Source organism: Tympanuchus pallidicinctus, unplaced genomic scaffold, assembly GCF_026119805.1.
Source record: "Tympanuchus pallidicinctus isolate F22 unplaced genomic scaffold, pur_lepc_1.0 scaffold13, whole genome shotgun sequence".
Classification (NCBI taxonomy): domain Eukaryota; kingdom Metazoa; phylum Chordata; class Aves; order Galliformes; family Phasianidae; genus Tympanuchus; species Tympanuchus pallidicinctus.
Window position 1 is genome coordinate 1,301,605 of NW_026294648.1, and position 14,799 is coordinate 1,316,403.

Consider the following 14,799-nt stretch of genomic DNA (forward strand, 5'->3'; position numbering starts at 1 on the left):
AGTGGAAACAACCAGACTATAAAATGGTTAAAGAAAAGCTTTCTGCAGACCGTTTTATTTTCTGCTTGTAGAATTTTGTCTTAAAGCTAGGCTTTGTGAATTAGCTCTCCAGCTTTGGAAACTCGGATCTTGATATTTAAAAGGAAATGTAGGACCCCTTATGGCACTTTTAACATACACAGCACCAAGGCTGAAGATAAAATGTGAAAGTGCTCTGCATGCAGTGTTGTGTGTGTTTATATGAAGTTTATATTATGCCTAGGTGCCAGCAGTGCGTTGTTGTGGCTAGTTCTGTGGCTTTGAGGATGCAGTAAGATGCCTGCTGCACCTGATCAGCTGGTTTAATCTCCTGCAAACCGTGCATCTGTGCTGAAGGTAAGTCTTTTGGAATGTATTAACTGTATTTAATTTGGATGATTTGGGGAAGTAATTAATATCTCAGGAAATGCCTGACAAATGTTGACTGAGTTGAATAAAGAACAGAGGTTCCCTACTGAGATTCATGCTTAGTACTGTGTGCTCTCCTGTATTGTCTGTAGAAAATATCTTTGTCCATCAGAGAAACAAAAAGACCTTCAGCAGATTGTTTTATTGAACTCTTTGTAGATATTAAGAAACATAACACCAGCACTTCTGCCACACTGCTGTCATTAAATAATAAATCATTGCTGTAGCTGCCTAATGGGATATGTAGCAATGCTGATGGTGGCAATCTAGACCAGAACTAAAGTAGATTAATTTAAAACAGAGCAAAAATAGTAGATAGCAGAGCTCAGCACAACAGTTCTGGGATTGGAACCTGGTATCTAACCACAAGAAAGAGAATAACATAAATTAGATCTAACAAAAAAATGATAACAGTATCTTTCACGGTCCTTACTTGTCCTCCAACACCTAATTATGGAACTGTCCTACAAGCATTAATGAACAGAACACATTTTTAGCACTCCTACTTATCTAAGATCTCTTATCCTAATGTAGATAGAAAACAGAGGCTCTGGAAGGCGAGAAATGTCTTCTGATCAGAAGTGCTGTTGACCTGTACCTGCCTTTTATCCCAGAGGAGGTATGGATGCACAGGGCTTAGGAAAGGAAGGTTCTATTTCACATCACTTGATAGTGAGGTTTGCCACTGAAGAGTGCTTCCAACCAAGCAAAGCTATTTCCTATAGAAGCTTGGGCTTCCCGAGCCCAAGCCCATCTGTGGAGGCAGTAGGAGTGCACAGCTGGCAGTCCCAGTGCAGGGCCTGAGGTGAGAGCTGCCCATAGCCAGGCAGGCACAGGGAATCTGCTTTGGCTGCCTCGAAGGGAGCACCCCTGAGCTGCCACTGCAGGCTGCCTGGGCTACGCACAGCCCCAAGAGCAGAACTGCCTGCAGCCAGCTATTGCATTGCTGTGCATTGCATCTGTAACATGGAATGCCTTATCACATTATTAAAATCTATCTATTTTAAAGAATTATTCATCAGATGACTTAAAGAATCATCGATTCCTAGACAACGAGCTGCTCTGAAAACAAGTAAGTCTCTGTGAGGAACTGGGTGGTAGAAAGCCAAGGAAACCAAAAGTGATTGTTCTGTTAGTGTGACTTTGGTTGTTTGCCCTGTGTAGGAGTCTGACAAAATGTGCAAACGTTGAATTTGCAAAACTAATTAGCACATAAAAGTCCAGCTGTAATAGCAATCAAAACTTGCTGGTTCAACATACTATGGTTTTTTGGGGGGGGTTATTAACACATCCTGCACATATGGCCCCAGTTGAATATCTGGAGCTGCTCATATCAGCAAGTTAATATCAGGGGATTTAGCTGCAAGTTTTTATTGGTGGCAGTTGCAGAACCAACATGTGGTCTGACTGACTGGTGCTTCCAGCACTGTTTGCATCTGTAGGGAAAAGAGGAAAAAGTGACTGTTACTGCTCTCCTTACCCTCCACAATAATGAGGTACTGTGTTTTTACAGACTCTCTGGTTGAGATTGCTGTTTGAGAGACCTGGTGGACTGTGGCCTTGCTAGAAGTTGTAACTACGGCAGCAAGGCAACGCTGGTGGTTTGCATGTCACTGCTGAGATTTACTTGCTCATAGTTGTTTAATTGCAGGATTTCGCTGGCATTTTCTTCACCTAGGGACTGCAGGGAGAGGGACAGCACCAAAGTACGAACGAAGATTTCATTTTACCTTTTTCTGAAACAAAAACCAACCGAGCAAACAAAACACCCAGACAACGGAAAATGCGAACGTTGTAGATTTGCTGTTTCCCAGTCAAGGTAGGTTGTCTTGTAAAACTTACTCCAACAAAATTATTTCAAAAGACCTCTTTCTCTGCGATTCTCAAATCACCACTTGGTAAATTTTAGCATTTAAAATCAACATTAGGAGGAATTTTAGAAGTTTCACTAGATAGACAAACAGAATCTATTAGCCCAAAGTAGTTACTGAATTGCAAATAGAGAACTGCTTATGACTGACACAAAAGGTGCTTCTACTAGACTGTTTCTATACCAGACACAATGCTTTACTTAATGTGCAAATACAGTGCTTTTGGCGTGACACAGCTGCCTTTGATCTCTGTAAATGACTGACAGTGAATTATTTATGTTGGAAACTGACCGGCAGAATGTCTTAGGGAAGATGAATGGATGTGATGTTACCTTGCAAAACCTGCCAAACATCAACAGAGCTCAGATCTTGGTGGGAATCTATGCAAAGTACTTGATGGTACTTAGGCTACATGCTGGTAAAAATACATACAATAAAGCACTCTTCTTGAAATAAGTCGGGGAAACTTCTGCTCTCATAGTGAACAAAGAAAGCCAGACTTGGTGGATAATATGCTGGCACTTCCTTCTCTTCCAGTTCTCTTCAAAGTGGTAAGAATGGGTTTAATTAGTCCTTTTTAAAGCACTTTAATTCTTCCAAGCATTTTCTTCTTACTTGAGCGAAATAATTAAGAAGTTTTTATTATGTTTAATCAAAATAAGATTTCTGGATTCCTTCTTTCGATAATAATGATTTTAGTTGTGATATTTTTATAACCATGCATATTTTCTAATTCAAATTGCATTGCTTTTTATTTCCAAGGTGAGTTCTTGCATGCAAACTGCTTCATGAAATAAGAGAACTTTATTGTAGGTAAACTGCGCGCTTGCTCAAAGACTTCTTTAATACTTTAAGAATGAATCTGTTGAATTATGTGTTCCACATATTATTGCTGTATTTTTCTTATGTTGTGTTCCATCTTTTCTTTTTACTGAAATAAATTCAGGACTTTAGAGCCCTACTGTAGATTGCAAACTGAAATTCTTGATACATATATTTAATAAGAAAGCTTAAACCGTTTTAATCTGGACCACGGAAGAAATCTTTCAGTTCCTGGATTTTTTCAGTTGTTGTTTTGATTGATGGTTGGATTGATGTATTGATGTTGATGGTGTTATTTGAGCAAGCCACGTAGAAAAGAATAGACACTTGTAACACTGCTCTTCCTGTTTACATTTTCTCCTGAATTTTGTTTTTCAAGATTAAAATTTATGTATAGTGAGAATAGAGACATCTTCTATTTACAGCGATCCCATGCTTTTGGCAATGAAAACAGACTTTATCTCTACTAGAACTAAATCTAAGCACAAAGAATGATGAAGTTAGAAGTGAGACCTGGGGATCTTGTGTTTTATGGGGTTTTCCTCCCTGCCCCTCCCTAGCATTTAATCAAAGCCACAGTCATCATGTAATTTTAACCACCTTGCAACACACTAATGATTTTATTATGTTCTGTCTACTTGACAGTGCTTAGCTGCTTTCAAGTTTAAGACATCATTACAGAGTTAGCATATATTTGCTTTAAACTGTCTACAGTCTGTATTGAATATATACAGATAGTCAGCTAAGTCTTGAGTTACTCTTGCAAGTAGTGTCAATAACAAGTTCTGTAGTGTTTTGTTCAATGCTTGCTAACAGTATTTTGCATATCTGTCTGTGTACATGTTATAATCAAATAATTATAGCTCTAATCTGATAGAACTATGTGTCTTACAGATCCCTAATGTGAAAGAACTAATAGAACAAATCCCTTCTTTAAGAATATGCCTTGTCTGTACTTATGTAGTCACTAACATTCAACTCTAAATACTGTACAGTCTAGGAAAAAAAAAAATCTGATGTTATTATATAGACCTGGGCCAAGTTTACACTGAAACAGTGACCTAGACTGTGATCCATCTAAACATTTAATAATGTCCTTAACTTAAGTATGTGAATAATCCCTTTGAAGATCAATGGGACTACTTAAGTGCTTAAGACTAGGTTCGTGCTGTAATACTTTGCCAGACTGTGACAGAATTTTCTGCAACTGCTTGCTGGAAACATGCTACAACTTTAACCTGAAGTACATTTCAATAATCAACATTATTGTCTTATAATAATTTAAACAAATGGACTTTTCATCTGTGTTTTATAGCAGTATTCTTGCACAAGACACAACTGCTCATGTGTGTGTTTTCAGGAGAGCGGATGGAATTTATTTGTGAGAGGCTCTATCCCAGCCAAAACAGGACAAGCTATAAATTGTGAACTCCTCATTGACCTCTAACATACAGAAGAATCAAAGAAGGTGGAAAGTGGTACTGATTGCCAAGGATGGGAATAAGCAAGAACTGAAGGTCACGGGTTGCAGTGAGAAAGGTTCTGATTAGAGCTGGGGAAAACACTTCATAGCAGGAAACTCCAGACCTCGAAGAAGTTGTCCAGGCAGGCTGTGGGTTCTCAGCTGTTGAAGTTTCTCAAAACTTGCCTGGCCAGTCTGTGAGCAAACCAGCCAATGTTGGTCCTATTTGGAGCAGGATGTTTGGACTAAATGACTTCCAGTGGTTCTTTCCAAACCGAAGCTCTAACAAAGGTGAAGATGCAGAAAGCAGTGCATGTAGGAAGAGGAATCAGTGGGAACCATTCAGCAGAACGGTTTGCTGTTCAGCAGAAAGTCAAACCCATCAACAACAGACACCATGGGGTTTTTTCACCTTAGACCTCATGTTCAACAACTGCTATGAAAAGGAGGTTGCCAACAGAATGGCAACATTTCAACAAAATCAAGGCCGAGGAGGCTGGAGGGAATGAGAGTTGCTGTATAGTTAGTAACCAACTGCATCTGTTAAAAATGTTACCCTTAAATGGGTAGTAGGGTTATTTAAATGCTTGGCTCACTGCCCATGGTTACATACTTCATGTATTTTTTGGCATCTCTGATCCCAGACTGGCTATATGCTGAAAGCAGGGCCTCTTTCAGATGGTTGGGCTGAAGCTTGGCATATAGCAGTCTAAAACTTACTAGTTGAACTTTCATAACAGCATTTGACCCAATGACTCAGTAGTTCAATACCAGCTACTATTTTTCTCAGGGATTATTTGATTTAGTCTCATTTATGAACCTGTAGTGGGAAGATATAAGTGGAAGAACTTATGGGGTAATCAGTGTGTAGTAATGAGTGTAGAGGCTGCTCCTGGTGCACTGGCAGTATTGCTCTTCCAGAAGCAGACTTTGAGAGCACTCCCCAAAGTTTAGGTCTTAGCTGCTCTTATTACTAAATGCTTCTCAGTCTTACAGTCACTGCACTGTCTTTGACTTCTTTGGTTGTAAGGCTTGAATTGGGGAAATGCTGCAGAAAATTGTGTGATCTTCTGTTTCAGCTTTAGCGCTTACTAATTCCTGCTTATCTCTTAATGTAACAAGTTTCCTTTATGCTTTTCGCCTTGCCCCTGGCGAAAATGAAATGCCGTACTGCCAGCGTATGGCTGACGTTCATCACATTGAACTTCATGTTAATATTCTCAGAGTTCATTGCATTTTAACCTTCAAAATGTCCAGACTAATTTAAGAATGTGTGAAAACTGCTGCAGATTAGAACGAGTGAAAAAGTCTGTGTCCTTGACATACATTACATGCTTCATTAATTTAAGCAGGTAATCTGTGTTGGTTTGCATTCTTAAAAATGAATTCTTTCCTCAGATATAAACAGTGTTCATTTATATCAGTAGGGACAGCAGATCACACTCTTGTGATGTGTAGGAAATCACTATCCTGTATTTTTAAACTGCTTCTTTGGAGACGTCCAATGTTGGTTTGCTCCCATCTCAGTTCCATGCTGAAGAATAAACCTGTTTTTTACATTCTTAGTAATGGTCTTACTTTCAGATGATGGAAGCCCTCAAACTGCCAGGTAGTTCTAGTCATGGTGCTCAGGAGTTGTGCAACTGGGTGTGCAACAGTCAGATTTCTTAACTCCAGAACCGACAGAGGGCTGTAAGAGGCAGCTTTATCAAGAACAGGTTTTCTGGTTTGGATGACAGAGGTGCAACTCTTTGAAAATACACCTCAAAATAATTCAATACATTGAAGTGTTGAAACCACGTGTCCCTGTAAGAGAGAGCGTTGCTTTCTGAAAAGTTTCAGTACAATCATGTCAGTACTGTTTATTTACTGGAGGAAGGGCTTCACAAGAGCTCGGTGCAAGGAGGAGTGCTGGTAGGTGGCTGAGGTGGGTGCTAGGGTTAATGTCTGTATTCCAGTGAGGGCAGGAAGTTCTCAAGACTCCTATGGATTCATTATTTTATTTTTTTATAAATAAATGGTTATTGCATTAATCAAATTAGTGCTTTGGATTTCTTTATTTTTCTTGACAAAACAATGTCCTAATCAGTGCATTGTGGAATGTTCCACTGGGAGTTTAGCTTAGTTTCATCTGTACTTTTGGAACAGGGAAAAAATTCATTGCAGTGCAAGGTGGCAAAATCAATTAAATCTTGATTTCCATGAGACAGTGACAGCTGTTTCTCATTCGGATCTAGCCCTTCCTGCACAACAGGCAATGGAACACTTCGTTCAGAGTTTTATGGTTTTAATGCAGGGGTAGAACCAAGCGAATGAAAGCGCGGCTGAAGCCAACCACACTTCATTCTGTCTTTGCCAGACTGGTGCTCAGCACAATGGCACAATGCAAGCCAGAGCTTTTGGGATACTTGCAGCTGCACAGAGATGTGTTTAACTTGGGTGTCTTGGTAGCTGTTGACATACTGAGCGTGCATTCCTCTTGTAAGTAGGTGAATGAAGCAAATACTTTAAAGTTGAGCGCAGCAGGATATGTAGTGCATGAAACCTGTGTTTTTATACACAACTGGAGAAACTTCTTAAAGGTAATGCATGCTGTGTGCTTTGGAGAAAGAACGGATGATGTCATCTAAGAGTAGCTTTCTTTTAAGTGTACACGTTGACATAATCTGTGTTATTTATGGTAGCTGAAGCCAATGGGTTAATTTACCTCTTCTGTAGAAGAAAAATTAAAGAACAAAACCATATCTCCTGGGTTAACTCTGGGCTTTAGCAACTGTGTCTGGAGTCATTGAACATTTATCATTTACCCACAAACCTTAAAGGGCAGATTGTTATTTCTGGTTTAACTGGAATTAATAATTTACTCGGGTTGTACATTTCCTAGTTAGTTTCATATACTCATGTAGCTACTCTTCAAATGGCAAGAAATTCTTGAAGCTTACGGATTCCAGAAACAATTTTTAGCTGAAGTACCATTTTAGCTGTTTATCATCAATGAATAATTTTATTGCAAATTGTGGATAAAAAAGAAGTATGCAATAATTTCTCTTTTCTCTACATTGTTGCTACCTTTCAAGAGAACTAGTGAAAAATCTCCCCTTTCCTCCTTGTTCAGTGAAGCATTTGCTTTTTCTCTGCTGTGACTGCATAATGAGTGCCTGCTGAGACGGTGCGTGTAATGCATACTTTTATGCATCAAAACTGTGGGAGCTCAGACTTTAATCATAGGTCTCTGTTTACATGGAAAAAAAGAGTTACGTAGGTAATCCAGTTACATTGTTGGAATTTGTCTGGTGAGTTACTGTGCATTTCATATCACTTTTTTTTTTTTTAAAGGTATTTTTAAAACTTGTTGTGAATGCCTGACGGTATCTTACTCCATAGATACCACAGGAAACACCTGAAAATTAAGCATGTGATTCATAAATACAAAATTGTAATCTATTATTTGGGAGAGGAATCATTTTCTATTTTCAAAAAATCACTACTCTGATTTATGCTTAAGTTACTTACATTTGCCATTTGACTTCAATCCCACAGCAGAAACAAGAAGCTTGAATCTGCTCAGTGCTTTGCAGACTGTGGGTACAAGTTTTCTGTCTTACTGCCCAGATGCAGATGGCTACATTCTGTAGTTCCGTTAAACCAGGAGTCAAAACAGAGGATTTCAAAATCCTGTTCAACCAATGAAGCCTCACTCTTGCTGTAAGCATGTATTACATCTGATAGGAGTGCTGGGGGTTTTTCCAACCCAGAGGGATGCCAGCGTATCTGAAGAAGCAACTTCTCCTTATCATACTGCCGGATGCCATCTTGGCGTTTAGATGGCCAAGAGTGAGGAAGGACGTTTTGAGAGACAGGATTTGGGCTGCAAGTTCAACTTTCTCTCCTTAGTGACATCTGTGAAGCAAGTAGTGGCACGTGAAGCCTTACAGGACCCTTTTGGGGCATTGCTGGTCAGGTGTTCTGATGACTCACAAGATGTAGCCTAATGTTGGTCTTATATCTAGGAGTCTTTTGCCTTCTTTTTTCCTCTTCGCAGCAATCTCTTCATTCAAATGCAGCTGAGCAGTGGAATGAAGATTACACTCAGATTCAATTCAATGCCACGATATTTTGCCATTGCCATCAGTGAAAATGCACTGCATATCAGTGACACTTATGGAAGTTGAACTTCTAGCCCAGACAACATTCTTTGGTTAACTGGACTTGGATTCAAAGAAATCAGAAAATGGAACCCACAAATAGTTGGAGCTTCAGTTTCTCGCTACGTCATGCTTTCAAAAGTGTGCACTCCGTGCAGCCTCAGATGCCTTGTGCTCTTGTTGATGATTCCTGTTCAGAGGACATGAGGTGCACTTTAGAAAGTTAAGCTGAACATCTTATAGTGTCTGCAGGAAAATAACTCCCAGAAGCCGTCAGTTTCAGTAATGAGACTTAATTAATTTTTGTAAAAGCTTTTGATAACACAGCAGCTGCTTATTTCTGAGCTCCCTCTCCCACTCCAAAGCAGTTTTTCCAGTTACACATTTGGCAACTTTTGTGATTTTTCATCCATTTCCCAAGCATCATAAAAATCACATACAAGGATTTCATCCATTGTGGGGAGGAAAAAAATGGTGATGTTTTTTTGATTGAGATATACATCTCCTGCCACAGCCTTAAAGTAATGTATCTGCAGATAAGAAAATTCCCTTCTTTTTTCATATTGTTATGAACAACAGGTTTGATCTTAATGGTTCCATCCATCTGGGAGCTGACTACCACATAAATAGACCATGTACAAGGGGTACAAAGGGTGTTAATGCTTTCTGCAAGAGGCAAACTACAGGTCTAACAGATCATAGAATCATAGAATGGCCTGGGTTGGAAAGGCCCACAGTGATCATCTGCTTTCAACCCCCTGCTGTGTGCAGGGCCGCCAACCAGCAGACCAGGCTGCCCAGAGCCACGTCCAGCCTGGCCTTGAATGCCTCCAGGGATGGGGCATCCACAGCCTGCTTGGGCAACCTGTTCCAGTGCCTCACCTCCCTCTGTGTGAAAAACTTCCTCCTGGAGCCCAAGGCAGCATTACTGCTATTCCTGCACTTCTGTAACCTGCCATAGGGCCAGGAGTGGTGGAGTCACAGGAGACAGTTGGGCAGTGTCTGATGCCTTGGCACAGACCTACTTTTGGCTTGTGCTTTGGCCAGAATATAAACCAAGTCTTATCTTACTTCAGGGGCTGGCATTGCAAGTTCTGAACTCATTAGTGATCCCTCATTAGTGATGAGTTTGGTTTTTGTGAATGAAGAGCGAGGCAGACCTGTGATATGCTGATCATATTAGGATATTTATTCCCAGGTCGTGTTTTGCTCTTTAATCTTTGTGATCAAATAATTTCCTATGTTGCTAGGAAAAAGGCAGTGTTAAAAATACAAAATGCATAGATTAAAAACAAAAAAGCGTTGTGAATTTGCTATGTCATGGGGTGATAAAGCGTACAGAAGAAGTTCTTAAGCCAGCTTAAGAATGACTAAGCAACTGGATATTTCTAGGAATCTTTTTACCGAAATAATGTAATGAATATATTAAATTGACCAGCAATGACGGATCATTTCAATCAAGATTTATAACCAAAGTCACTTTGATTACTGCATTCTTTTGTAATACAGTAGAGCCTACCGTTCTGCAGCACTAGCATTCAGACACTCACTATGGGGCTGAATGCTCCATGCCTGAAAGTTTCAGAGATTAACATTGATACAGTCATGACAATTAAGTAATGAGACTCAGTAAACATATAAAGCATCGTAGTATTACCTGAGGATGTTATAACAAGAAAGTTGCTGTTGGACCTCAAGTGAAAGCAGTTGCAGGAGGGAACGATGCAATGTAAGTACAGTTAGAACCAAACCACACACGCTGTGAAGAACTCCTCTCACATAAATCGAAAGGATGAAAGCATGTATGCAGAGACACACTGCCTGGAGCAATGCAATGATAGAGATTTAAGCTTGCTGCAGTATAGTTAAAACAAAGCAAAACAAAAAGGTAGCAGTTCTTGAACATTTTGAAGATGCATTTAGCTCTGCTCTGCTTTTGGGGATTAAGAGCATATTATTATGATTCGTGCTCAGCTCTGTGCTTACTGAGAAAAGGCTTGCTTTGTAATTTATGCACTGTGATTTTGCAGAGGCGCCCAATAGTGTTGCAGTGCACAAATGTGTTTCGATTATTTTTAAGGAAAAAAGCTTCAAATGAGTATGAAAAGATTTCTTTAAGCTAATGTATAAATTAATCACCTTTCGAGATGATTCTTTGAAATTGTAAGCCATTTTAACACAGGGATACAAGGACGTTTTCTTAGCAACTACAATGGGTGAATGAACCCATTGTCAAAACTGCATTCAATATAACACAACATTCATTTAATGTTTTGTCATCAAATTAAGATCCAATGAAAAAGGCCAATAAATCTATTCTGCACTGAAGTATATTTTCCAAGGATGACATTTTTCTTCAAAGTGAAAAAAATCCACTGCACACTAACACTGTGCCTCCATCCATTTCTAAAATTCCCTTTAGTAGGGACATAACTTGGCAGATTTTCCCCTAATTAGGAGGTAAAGACTATATGTAAACAATAATATCCTGTTGTACTTGGTACCAAAGTAGCAGACATTTTTTGCCAGTGAATAGAAATTTGTAGTCTGTCTGTTTGCAGAGTTCATACTTGAAATTCCAGAAATAACAATATTGGAGTAGCCCACTTCACAGGTGTAATTCATCATCAGAAAGCTCTCAGTCTTTTGCTGACTGTTAATGTTCACACTCTTCTACACTTGTTTTCCTTGAGATCACAAAGGAGACACGTGCTTTATTAAAGGAAGTATTTTTAACGTGAAATACAGGTTCATTGACTAAGTCACCATTTTACAGTTAAGAATTACGATTATTTGTGGAAAACATGGATTATTTTGAATGGAGAGGGGAAATAGCTTTTGGGATATGGTAAGGAGGTATTATAGGAACATATCCTGACATACTGACCCTGTATGCCTTATGTTAACTTCACCAAGATGACAGAACCAGACTTTTTACAGTAGCAAACCGATGGCAGTTGTTGTCTTTTGCAGTATGGACCATTATTTAAGGTATTATGTGATATATGATGTCCCTGTTTAAGGTATTGTGTTATACATGATGTTCCTTAACAGCCCGTTTTCATTTTATTTACTTTTACCCAGCTCTATTGCAATTACAGTAACTCAGAATGAGTTTCCTAATAACCTTCCTCATTTTTATCACTTGTAAAGTTGTATTTCAGCTCATCGTCTGGACTTTCCAGTAAATGTATGGAATGTAGTAGGGAAGTAAGGGCATGAAAGGCCATTGAATACTGTAAAGTAGATGGAGAATGGTTGCTAGAATCTGAGGATTCTGTTGGAGAACTGGCAGTAAGATTTGAGATGGGATGAAATAAATGTGGAAGGTGTGTTCAGCTCTGGACAGGAGCTGTGATGGTGCCTGCACAACCCCTCAGGCTTCTCCCTTCCTTGCTCGTAAAGAGGCTTCTGAGAAATGGCACAGCTCTCCTAAGCAGTTATGAACTGGTTCTCAACACCTGCAGTACAAGTAACATAAACCCACCTTTACCACTCCTCCCTTTCTGGATGCATAGGTTAGTAACAGGAGGAATCAAGGCAGAAGTGTTGTGATATCCTCAGTAAAATGTTGATACTCAGGTTTATGTCTTCATGTTAGCCAATCTGACCAACTGGGATGAACAGTTCTCTGAATTATAATGAGATTTGCAGAGCTAATTGGCTGAAGATTTGACAAAGAAGCCTGAAGAAATACTCAATATGTAGAGAAGGATCTGAATAATGATTCCCCCTGAAAAAAAGACTGGGGCTGCCAGCTTGCTACTCATTGCATTTAGCTGTGTGAGGTCATAGTCACGCAGCAATTGCAGGTTAGTGATGTCCTTTTTCCCGTGTGTTCTCTCAGACTTGCAATGTAAGATAGTTGTGTCCTGGGTTAAATATTGCAAGTATTTTGAGCTTGATGTCTGAAAGGTTTTGCTTCCCTAGGACAGCAGTGATTTGTGCAAGACGGGTCACTTGAGCTGGGAGATGACTCACCTCTGTAATTGGAGACTGGGTTTGTTCTTTATAAGAGCACACTGCGATGACTGCTATCCCAGATTTTCAAAGGCAGGATTTGGGATTGAAGGCTGTGAAACAGCAGTGTTTCTGTTGGGTCCTTTTAGAATTTTGTTAACCTTTGTTTATTGGAAATGGGCTGTGGCATCAAATAAACTGCAGAAGGAATTCTTTGTGATAGTTTTATTGTTGTATTGTAATAGTTATTCGCTATATTTAGGGAGAATACAGATATACTGTGTCTGGTGTCTGAATAGGTGTTCTAAATGCATTTAAATATGTATTTGAATGGTAAGAAATACTTAAACAATTTTATAACATCTGAAGCAGTAGGCATCTATAAGGCCATTAGGAGGAAGTTGTTAGAGCCACAGAATTGTTTGAGTTGGAAGGGACTCTTAAAGACCAGCTGGTCCAACTCCCCTGCAATGAACACATATTCCTGCAGCTCCTTCAGGTGCTCAGAGCCTCATCCAATTCACATTTGTCTGAATTTTTTAACCAAATAAGTGTTTCAGATTTTCTCACTGGTCTCTGCTGATACTGGTGTCTTGTGTCTCTTTTTGATCTTTCTGCTTTTTCTATTTATTGATACTTTGTGTATGTTTGTCTTTTTCAAAGAACACGGGGGGTGAAATGCCAGCAAGACTGCCCTAGGAAGGCGATTATAAGTTTTGCTGTTAACAGTGCTTGCAGTTGATTAGAAGGGCTGAATTTTCAAATTGTTTACTATTTCTTTTGCTCCGATGCTAAGAAATCTTACAGAGCAGGGAGCAGGATGCACCTAGGCCTGTACTTCCAGAGGTGCTACCAGGAGCAGCCCTGTGCTCTTCTTCTTCTGATGGAAATGTTTGTGTGCAGAGTGCATGCAGAGTGCACGCGGCCTTCAGCAAACAGTCTGTGCTGGCAGCAGATCGTTCAACAGGAGTTTTGGAACCTGTGCTGTAACAACTGACTGTGCTGAGGCTTTAGATGCGTTCTGATGACTGGAGCCGCAGCTCTGCTGGGTGTTTGAACACATTTAGTGTTCCAGGTTTTGCAGAACTTTCCGGGTGACCCTGAAGGACTCTTTCAGTGAACCAGAGATCTTTAACTTGTTTGCCCTGTGTCAAGTTCTGAAAGATTCCCATCTGTTAAATAAAGTGGATTTCCTCCTAACACAGAACTAGGAGAGCAAAGCCCTAGTTTTTAATGAAATCTCATGTCGCAGAACTATGGAAAATATATTAATTTTGCTTAATTAGCAGCACGCGTCCTTAAATTCAGAGGTTTTAGCTTTACGTTTCGTGTAGGTCTTCAGAAGACTTCCGGGGAAAGATGATAAATGGCCATCTTAATTTCCTACATTCTCACTCTATTTTTTTTTCTGCTACTTACTCTGTGTAAGCAATGAATAAAGCTAAAAGTTAATTCATAATAGACACTAGTGAATATTTTAACGATAAGGATATCCTTTTGAAACAGCTGAAGCTCATACCGAATAAGAGATTGCCTTTTCCATTTACTTTTAGGCTATGTTTTAATGACAGTCTTCATGTTGAACTTTTATCTGTGCTAAATGAAAACTGAATAACGTGTTCGGTTTGAACAGTGCTCCCCCAGCTCTGTCTTTCCTCTAGCCCTCTTCATGCTATGATACTTTTTTTCCTTCCTTCCTGTTTTAACACAAAGACCATATGGTTATAAATTAGGTTGATTCATTGGGTTTTAAAACCCAGAAGCTGGCTGTTTCTACAGAAGGCCCTTGACTGCCTAAAGCTTATAGCAAATATTACTTCAGACTCATTTAGACTCATTTGTCTTTTGTTCTTTTTTTATTTATAATACTTTGATCGTGCCCTACTTGCTTAGTCTTAAGATAAAGAAGAAACAGACTCTGTCTCAGTTTCTCCATCCTTCATTTTTTTTCTTCTTAGTTACCCTGTGGTGAACAGCAAATTTAACTGTTTGTTTTTAAAGCCTTGAAGGATTTGAGCTTTCCTCATTTTCTGTTATTAACACGAGTTTTATTTTTCTGTCTGTGAGTTAACCTGCATAGAAAGGCTTGTGT

The 14,799-nt window shown here is 39.4% G+C and overlaps 1 long non-coding RNA gene across 1 annotated transcript in view; it reads left to right on the plus strand.

Moving 5' to 3' along the window:
• The first annotated feature begins 1,412 nt into the window (after positions 1-1,412).
• LOC128075988 (uncharacterized) overlaps positions 1,413-14,799 on the plus strand; it is a 30,029-nt gene continuing 16,642 nt past the window's right edge. The window contains exon 1 of the long non-coding RNA XR_008204185.1: positions 1,413-2,266. This is a non-coding gene — a long non-coding RNA (uncharacterized LOC128075988). The remainder of the gene's footprint in view (positions 2,267-14,799) is intronic.